A 10296-nucleotide genomic window follows, 5' to 3' on the forward strand; every position below is an offset into this window, starting at 1 on the left:
GATTTATGTCCATGTATTTGAAAATAACAATGAAAATCAAATTCACACTTCGACCAGATTTTCAATCACTCAATGCCAAGCGAAACCGCCTACATTATTGTGGGATTTGGTTGTCCTGTGGACAAAGTTTATTGCGGGTGGATAAATTATTTTTATCACCGATTTTTCATGCAATTGTTGAATAGGCGGAACCTCAACCCCGTACAAAAAAAACATTATCAAATTAAAACAATTTTAGGACCGATAAACTTTCGCCACACGCGATTTTTGTTCAACGATCACACTTATTTTTGACCACCATAGTCTCAAACCCACGCTCACAGTCAAGCTGTCAGGGGAGCGTTCAGTGATGGCAGCCGCCGGGACCGGCTTGGAGTGCGCCGAGCGCAGTGTAAATAAAGTGCGTAAATTAGTGGTGTTTTCCGTGTTATTTGGTGATCTTTATCGATAAGAGTGAAGAAATTGTGCGTGGGCTTGCTTTGCGGCTCATATTCAGCCCGAACACGACGTATTTGCTCGATTTTACATCGTGTTGTTTACATCGTTACTCTTCCGCATGGAGGTACTGCTGCTGTTCTCGTGCGATCCGATCTCGCAGAATTCCTCGTTAAAAAACCAAAGAAGATAAGTATTTTATCATATGGCGTGCATGAATATCAATAAAAAGTGTTTCTATCAACTTTTATTTGCAGATTATCTTTATTCAGGAGTTTCTTTGGAATGCCGCTTGTCCGATGTGGGTCCGGAGGCGTACCGTGGAAACGTGAATAAGTAGTGCGGATAAGGTTTATTGTTTAAGTATAGGACTATTACAAGACAAGGTAATTTTTAATGTTAATGAAAGTGTATAGAGCCATCGGTAATTTGTAATAAAGATAAAAAATTGCGAATGCAAATGTTTTGTGGAACTGGGGGACTTATTTTTGCATGATGACCATCACTATGCAGGGTACTCGGGGGCCGCCATTACTGACCCATGCGCATGCGCAAACCGCCCACGAGGGTAACTCAGACGGTCTTCTGGTCCGATCGGATCCGGTCAGGGAAGATACAAGTACGGGCTACCCGACGAACAAAGTTGCGCGACGGCGAGTTTAGGAGCAACAATTTCCATACAAAACGCCCGGGCGATGAAAGTGCTACCCCAGTGCTCCTCTCCGCGAGTCTATACTTGCAAGCGGTAGCACAACATCGCGAACAAAACACCGCGACGAAGCGATGCATCAGGAGGAATTTCCTCAGCCCACCCCTGTTCGACCCATACTTGCAGATAGAACTGCAACACGGAAAGGTTCGGACCAAGGCGCATTAAACAGGGTAGGTTTGGTAAATGTCGTTGAACTTTTCAAACCATAAAAACCCTGAAGTTGAATCGGAAAATTGATTCATATCAAAACTTAACCATGACTACGATGAAGGCACTTAAAAAATGAGTTATATTAAATACCAATGAAATCAGTTTTCTTAACTGCCAGTATTTTCTATGTATTGCTGCGTTGAACGCGGTATAGGACTTTCTCTCGCGCTTCTCAGGCGAAATCAAACTTCGCAGGAAGTTCTTGAACTTCTTGCTTCAGCGTATATACTCGATCAATAGGTTGAAAATTAGCACTGCACTTGTTTTATCTTGAGCAGTTGCAAGAGTCAGAACGATCGCTCGCACAGCCACCAATCGATAACGTAACGCTATGATGTTCGTTGTATACAGCTGGAAAAAAATATTGTTTATTGATTACTGCGAATGCGAAAACCCAAAACAATCGCTATACATCTCTCATACCATGATTCATCATGATTCATAATGTAAAGAAACAAAATATTATGTCAAAAACATGGGTCTTCTATCGAGCTATTTTTTTCAGTCGTAGAAGTGTAGTGGAGAAATAAAAAACACTTTTTTAAGTGACTGAAAGCGAAATAAGCGAACCAGATCCAAATATTGCGCAAAATAGAATCAATGTGTTCAGTTTGATATCAATCATCACTTCAAACACTGCTCATAATTACCAAGCAATGAAGAAAAAATGAAATATTATTTTGACAATTAATTATGAATTTGAACCAAATGTCAACAAGCCAAAGTAAACCAACCTGCAGCTCTATGAGCCTTGGGCAGTTTTGCCTGCTGTCAGCAGAGTTGTTTTGATTTTGCCACCGCTTGCAGAGTGAAATTGCAGTTCACCAAAAATGTGAAGAAAATAGTAATATAACGGCAGTTTTCGTTAATATTCGGTAAGTAAACGTTATTGTGATAAATGATAATCAGAAAGAATCCAAAACTGTGCTAATTTTTATGCATTTTCTCTTCCAAAGTTCAACGCAAGCAGCAGCGGCACCAGAAGCCCAAACGCGGTGTCTTCACGCGGTGGAATGCAAGTTCCGTGCGGAGATGGCTGATTTTTGCAGTAAAGGCGGCTCCTGGCGAATAAGTGGTTTGTAACGTGGTGTATAAATATATTTGAATAAAAAATGTTCTTTTAATATAAAATTACGACTCAGGAATTTTCCTTTGTACATGATGACAATATATTGAAAACATCGCCTCCATTAAAACACCGCGCATTGTATAAAAAACATCGCGTCACGCCGTTTTTGTCACGCGACCTACATATTTCGCGGGTTCCATCAGTACTCTGATGATACCATGAAAAACGCTCTTTTGATAGTGCAACATGCGTATTTTTGTTACTCGGGTAGTGAAGACCGCCGCACTACACTTTTCACGCGATGCTACACATTTCTGCCGCTAGGGAACTTTTTCTACTGTCGTACGCAACATTGCATAGTTGGTTGGCAGCCCAGCAATATTAAAAAACAATATTTCATACTGCCGAACAATGTCCCAACTAGTGTTGTGTCAAGTAGCTCTTTTCATTGAGCAGAGCAGAGCCTGCTCGCTCAATTAGATGAGCAGAGCGAGCCACCTAGCTCAGCTGCTCAGCTTGCTACTGAGCTGAGCTGTTGTTACTGAGGTGGCTCACCAACTGCGGTGGCTCACCTACTGAGGTGGCTCACCTACTGGGGTGGCTCACCTACTGAGGTGGCTCACCTACTAAGGTGGCTCACCTACTGGTGGCTCAACAAACTCAGTTGTGCGGTGGCTCAGTAAACTCAGTTGTGCTGGTGGCTCATCAAACTCAATTGTACTGGTGGCTCTTCAAACTCATTTGTACCGGTGGCTCAGTAAACTCAGTTGTGCTGGTGGCTCAGCAAACTCAATTGTGCGGTGGCTCATCAAACTCAATTGTACTGGTGGCTCTTCAAACTCATTTGTACCGGTGGCTCAGTAAACACAGTATGTTTTATGTCCATGAACCGACAGTTGAGTAACATTGTAAAACTGATAAGTTAGATGGTCAATCATGTTCGTTTAATGCGGTTGGTAACACGTTAACCGCCATGTCAGTCCCTGGGGACTGACCGTTTCCGTTGGGTGAAGTTTTCGTTCACGTCACGTCGGTCCCTTGGGACTGACAAATCTATGAGTCGTGTCGGTCCGCCAATGTCGGTCCACCAGTGTCGGTCCGCCAGTGTCGGTCCACCGGTGTCGGTCCACCAGTGTCAGTCCGCTGGTGTCGGTCCACCGGTGTCGGTCCGCCAGTGTCGGTCCGCCGGTGTCAGTCCACCAGTGTCAGTCCGCTGGTGTCGGTCCACCGGTGTCGGTCCGCCAGTGAAAGAGATAGCGACATACGGTCTTAGGCAAAGTGGAAGGGTACGATTTTCCCCTTCGTGCCCTACTTCTTGTCTCGTCCTTCGTTTTTGCAGGCTGTTTGCTCTGAGCGAGGCGCGGATATCGCGGCGCGTTTGGGTTATGTTCTTTCTTTTGCTTTTATTCTCTTTGTCGCACTTGCACGAATTGCATGCGCGTATGTGTGATTGTGCACGGGTCTATTGGACCCGTTAGTTTTTGCAGGCCGTTTGCGCTATGCGCGATATCGCGGCGGTTTGGGGTTGTTTTTTTTTGTTTCTTTTTCTCTTCGTCGTATTCGTACGCATTGCGTGCGCGGATGTGTGATTGTGTACGGGTTTATTGGAACGTTTGTACCAGCTTTGTTTCTACAAACGGTGCGGTTACTTTTTCGTCTCGTTTGCGTTTGAACCTTCTTCGTGTTATTGCTACTTTTTAATGATGCGATGCATATTAAAACCAGACGATCGTGGAACTCTTGCTTCAGCTATGTAGAGTGGGTGACATTTGCCAACAAAAAAATCTGTGAAGCATATTTGTGCAGCAGAAGCATGTAGCGCATCTACACGGATTTTTACGAAAAATAATCAATAAAAAAAATCAAATCAATCTCCATATGTCCAATCTCCAATCTCTAACTCATCTTCAGCATCATATGTTTTCTTTCATTGGCATGTTGGTTAAGTTTTCTTTCGTTTTTTTTTTCTTTCTTCCTTAACTAAAATGTTCTTTTGAATAATAACGCATCAAAATATGGAACGTACAAAATATTTCGAATTTTATTCATATTGATAATGCAAATAAAATAAATAGATGAATGTAGTCGCAGTCCAGTTCTTCTCTTACGAAATTGCTTTCTCTTCCGCCTTCTCTTTTCACCCTGTAAATATATGGGCGCAGTTGTCTTCCACGTGTCTGTCAGCGTATCTTGGCAGGATAAAAGTTTCGCTGGGAAAAAAAACAAACCAAAAAAGCAAATAAAGAATTTTGAAATCATTGAAAACATAAAATGGCCCTACATCACGGGACAGTATGTTACCTTGGCCATAGCTCATGGTATCACGATGATTAGCACATCACATCTGCACCACATTGATACACCGATTCAGATGTTGAAGCTGCACAGTCTTGTGCGTGTGCATGGTCGCTGTAGTAATTAATTTGCTGATCAATCCAGTTGTTCTCTTTCGTAAATACAGATACGGGTGCAGTTATAAATGTTGCTAGGGAAAAAACAAAACAAAACTGTAAACGAAGGATTTTAAAATCAATGAAAAACTAAAACGACATCTATAGTAGGGAGTATGTTACCTTTGCAGTAGCTCATGGTACCAGGATGATTAGCGTGCCGCCCACGATCTTGCCTTTGTCGCGCCGAGTCTATGATCATTGCTTCGGTGGATGATAAGCTGTCTGGTGCGTGTAGAAGATCGTCTTTGTAGTTCATACGTAGAACAATAAATTGTATCGATTTGTTTCTCATTGTACCCTATCTCTCCATTGTTTGGTTACATTATCATTTTGTTTAATAAATAAAATCTTCCTGAATTTTTTTGACAGTAACCTATTTCTCTTACTAGTTTCAATATCACCTGCTTTCGAAAAAACCCGCTCGCAAGGCACCGATGACGCCGGAATGCACAACCTTTGGATCATTAATTTATAAAGCACAGGATACTTATACTGCTTAAGTTTCCACCATTCAAGGGGATCATCTGCTCTATGAGCTAAGGGCTCGGCATTATAGTTATCTAATTCAATTTGGTGGGATGTGCGCGTATGGAGCATCGTGTGGGGTTGATTTGGCCCTGAATCATATTCATCCCATATGCTCTCGGGCTGGTTATCTAACGGTGTTATAGGTATTGATTCGATATCAGATTCGACATTATCAGAAATATTTTTACTAATTAGATCCATTTCTTTTAGAACCGTTTTAGAGAACTCTTCTATGTCTTCTTTGTCGTCAACGCTTTTCTGTTTGAATCTTGGATCAACTAGCGTGGCTTGTTTAACAATATCGGACTCTATATACTTAAACTTGTCTAAAAGCCCAAGTTGTAGCTGTTCTACTAGTTCAATCACCTTTTTATGCTGTGTTTTGTCACTAGCATAGCTATCAACTTTTTTCTTTATCAATAGATGGATTACGCGAATTTTTGAAAGTGTCACGCATTTTTCAGCACTAATTTCTTTAGTTACTAAATCAAAAAATTTTAATATGGATGATGCTTCTTGAATTATTTTCCAATCGGCATCATCGAGGCTAATATTATAATTTAAGAGTGCTAATGAAGATATAATTGGTGCCTTATTTGCACTAAATCGGTCTATCATGTAGTATGTTGAGTTCCAACGGGTTGGAACGTCTAAGATTAACTTTTGCTGTATGTGATTTAAATTGGTTTGCATATCTTTTAGTTTCAATGTGGCCAATGCGCTTTTTCTGAAGTATTTTACTATTTCTTTTACTTTGTTAACTGTATCCAAAATCGATGTAGCTATTGCACTTTGCACTACCAAATTCAAGGTATGGGCAAAACAAGGCATATGATCTTTTTTTAAAATGCGCACTGCTTTCTTCATGTTCGCTGCATTATCAGTGACAATGCAGCTTACTTTGTCCGAAATATTAAATCTTTCCATTACATTTTCTAGCCATGCTGCTATATTTTCCGACGTGTGTCTATCTATGAATTCTTCGCATTCTAGTAAAACTGATTGCAAAACACAATCATTGATAAAATGTGCTGTCACCGCAAAATAACTTTCATTTTTGAAATTTGTCCAACCATCAGTGGTTAAGCAAATATGTTCGCTAACGTTTACCTTAGACTTTACTGTTTCTAATAACTGCTCGTAACTTATGTCTAAAAGTGTGTTGCTTAGTGTTTTACGGGTGGGAAGACTATAGCTTGGGCATAACGAATGAAACAAATCCTTAATATCATCTGCATCAACTAAATGAAAGGGTAATGCATGGTTACAAAATACTCTCAATAATTTACTATCTAAATTTTTCTTGCAATTAGCACTTAAGGGTTTAGAAATTTTTACATACTGTTCCAGTGATTTTTGAACAGTTTTACTTTGCGATGTACCTGAGCTTGTACCCGCAGATGTCGAAGGGGTTACATCGTGCTCAATATCGGAATCTACATGGTATTTAGGACGAGCTACTGAAACTGTAGGGTGCCTGGCTGCGATATGTCGCTTCATGTTGTATGTTGACTTCGACTTTAAATGCAAAATTTGCTTGCATATTTTACATTTGAACTTATTCTCCTCTGCACACTGGTCAAAATAGCTCCAAATTTCACTATATTTTTTTATCGTCTGACATTTTTGAATTCTATGGTTTGGAACACTTTAAAAAAATTCTTATCCTATTACCCTAATCTTATTTATGTACACGTAAATTTCACTGGTACATATGTAGCTAGAAATATGTATCTAAAAATGATTGTATAAGTTCTTGATATAACTGAGCAAGTTATACACAATTTTCTGAATATTGTACTCACAGTGTTCTCAATAAATGTAGATTCATCGAGAATTTCCAAAGTTGTTGTCTGCAGTCGATGCGATTTCCGAATACGCTAGGGGAATACCTCTTTTTGAACTAGCATGCAAATAGCACTGAAAAGAAAACCCGAATATGGACACGATAAGCAAACACTCTCATTGGCAAATGCACTTTTCTTTAGACTCACAGTGTACACAGTGTTCCTATTCGATCAACTTCCAAAGTCGAAATGAGCTCTTATCGTCTTGTCTCCCGTATATATAACCTTGTACCCCAAAAGAACGCTGCCCATCCGCCCACCACAGACCCCTCGGTCAGAAAATTGGGACCCCAGCACAACCAGCAAGTACTTTTATTTCGATCTTTACCGGAAGTAAATTTTTTCCTAGTAACATCCAATTTCGCACGAAAATTTTACTGATGCCATAGAAGGTAAGAAAAGATAGGGGAAGGAAGGTAGGAATGAAAGGAAGTAAGGCTGTAGCTAGAGATACTGATGCGTGATCCCTTTTTCCAGAAAATTCATGGGGTCAATGTTTTTTTTTAACATTGGTGTAAAACTATTGCTTAAGGGCAGACTAGGCTACCAGCAGTGATCATTTGAGACGGAGGAAGGAAGTAAGGTTTGTCATTGACCCAAATTTCCCGGTAAATCGCAAGGGGGAGTTCAGGTCCTTTCATTGCATCCTTCTACTTGATCACGCTGGAGACGACACGAGCGGATGGAGGCCGGAAGTAAAGTTGAGCGTTGCAGCAAATTTCCCGATAACTCGTAAGAGGAGTTCAGCCCAAAGCATTGCATCTTTCTACCTCATCATACTGGGATCGGTGTATCGAACATTCGTCTGGAACCTTTGTCTAAGAGAAAAATATGTTGGCTGAAATGGCTAGCCGCGTCGTTTCGTTTCCGCGCATCGTCTCGACGCGTAAGTGGCGTCGTCTTGGATCGCCGAGAAGGTATCCCTACGGCCGGCCATTTTTTCGCTTTTTTCCAAAGTGTTGTCAGTTTTCTCGACGCTGTCCCATACAAAAGGTAAACAACACTTTGGAAAAAAGCGAAAAAATGGCCGGCCGTAGGGATACCTTCTCGGCGATCCAAGACGACGCCACTTACGCGTCGAGACGATGCGCGGAAACGAAACGACGCGGCTAGCCATTTCAGCCAACATATTTTTCTCTTAGACAAAGGTTCCAGACGAATGTTCGATACACCGATCCCAGTATGATGAGGTAGAAAGATGCAATGCTTTGGGCTGAACTCCTCTTACGAGTTATCGGGAAATTTGCTGCAACGCTCAACTTTACTTCCGGCCTCCATCCGCTCGTGTCGTCTCCAGCGTGATCAAGTAGAAGGATGCAATGAAAGGACCTGAACTCCCCCTTGCGATTTACCGGGAAATTTGGGTCAATGACAAACCTTACTTCCTTCCTCCGTCTCAAATGATCACTGCTGGTAGCCTAGTCTGCCCTTAAGCAATAGTTTTACACCAATGTTAAAAAAAAACATTGACCCCATGAATTTTCTGGAAAAAGGGATCACGCATCAGTATCTCTAGCTACAGCCTTACTTCCTTTCATTCCTACCTTCCTTCCCCTATCTTTTCTTACCTTCTATGGCATCAGTAAAATTTTCGTGCGAAATTGGATGTTACTAGGAAAAAATTTACTTCCGGTAAAGATCGAAATAAAAGTACTTGCTGGTTGTGCTGGGGTCCCAATTTTCTGACCGAGGGGTCTGTGGTGGGCGGATGGGCAGCGTTCTTTTGGGGTACAAGGTTATATATACGGGAGACAAGACGATAAGAGCTCATTTCGACTTTGGAAGTTGATCGAATAGGAACACTGTGTACACTGTGAGTCTAAAGAAAAGTGCATTTGCCAATGAGAGTGTTTGCTTATCGTGTCCATATTCGGGTTTTCTTTTCAGTGCTATTTGCATGCTAGTTCAAAAAGAGGTATTCCCCTAGCGTATTCGGAAATCGCATCGACTGCAGACAACAACTTTGGAAATTCTCGATGAATCTACATTTATTGAGAACACTGTGAGTACAATATTCAGAAAATTGTGTATAACTTGCTCAGTTATATCAAGAACTTATACAATCATTTTTAGATACATATTTCTAGCTACATATGTACCAGTGAAATTTACGTGTACATAAATAAGATTAGGGTAATAGGATAAGAATTTTTTTAAAGTGTTCCAAACCATAGAATTCAAAAATGTCAGACGATAAAAAAATATAGTGAAATTTGGAGCTATTTTGACCAGTGTGCAGAGGAGAATAAGTTCAAATGTAAAATATGCAAGCAAATTTTGCATTTAAAGTCGAAGTCAACATACAACATGAAGCGACATATCGCAGCCAGGCACCCTACAGTTTCAGTAGCTCGTCCTAAATACCATGTAGATTCCGATATTGAGCACGATGTAACCCCTTCGACATCTGCGGGTACAAGCTCAGGTACATCGCAAAGTAAAACTGTTCAAAAATCACTGGAACAGTATGTAAAAATTTCTAAACCCTTAAGTGCTAATTGCAAGAAAAATTTAGATAGTAAATTATTGAGAGTATTTTGTAACCATGCATTACCCTTTCATTTAGTTGATGCAGATGATATTAAGGATTTGTTTCATTCGTTATGCCCAAGCTATAGTCTTCCCACCCGTAAAACACTAAGCAACACACTTTTAGACATAAGTTACGAGCAGTTATTAGAAACAGTAAAGTCTAAGGTAAACGTTAGCGAACATATTTGCTTAACCACTGATGGTTGGACAAATTTCAAAAATGAAAGTTATTTTGCGGTGACAGCACATTTTATCAATGATTGTGTTTTGCAATCAGTTTTACTAGAATGCGAAGAATTCATAGATAGACACACGTCGGAAAATATAGCAGCATGGCTAGAAAATGTAATGGAAAGATTTAATATTTCGGACAAAGTAAGCTGCATTGTCACTGATAATGCAGCGAACATGAAGAAAGCAGTGCGCATTTTAAAAAAAGATCATATGCCTTGTTTTGCCCATACCTTGAATTTGGTAGTGCAAAGTGCAATAGCTACATCGATTTTGGAT

Source organism: Anopheles coustani, chromosome X (genome assembly GCF_943734705.1).
Source record: "Anopheles coustani chromosome X, idAnoCousDA_361_x.2, whole genome shotgun sequence".
NCBI classification, from domain to species: domain Eukaryota; kingdom Metazoa; phylum Arthropoda; class Insecta; order Diptera; family Culicidae; genus Anopheles; species Anopheles coustani.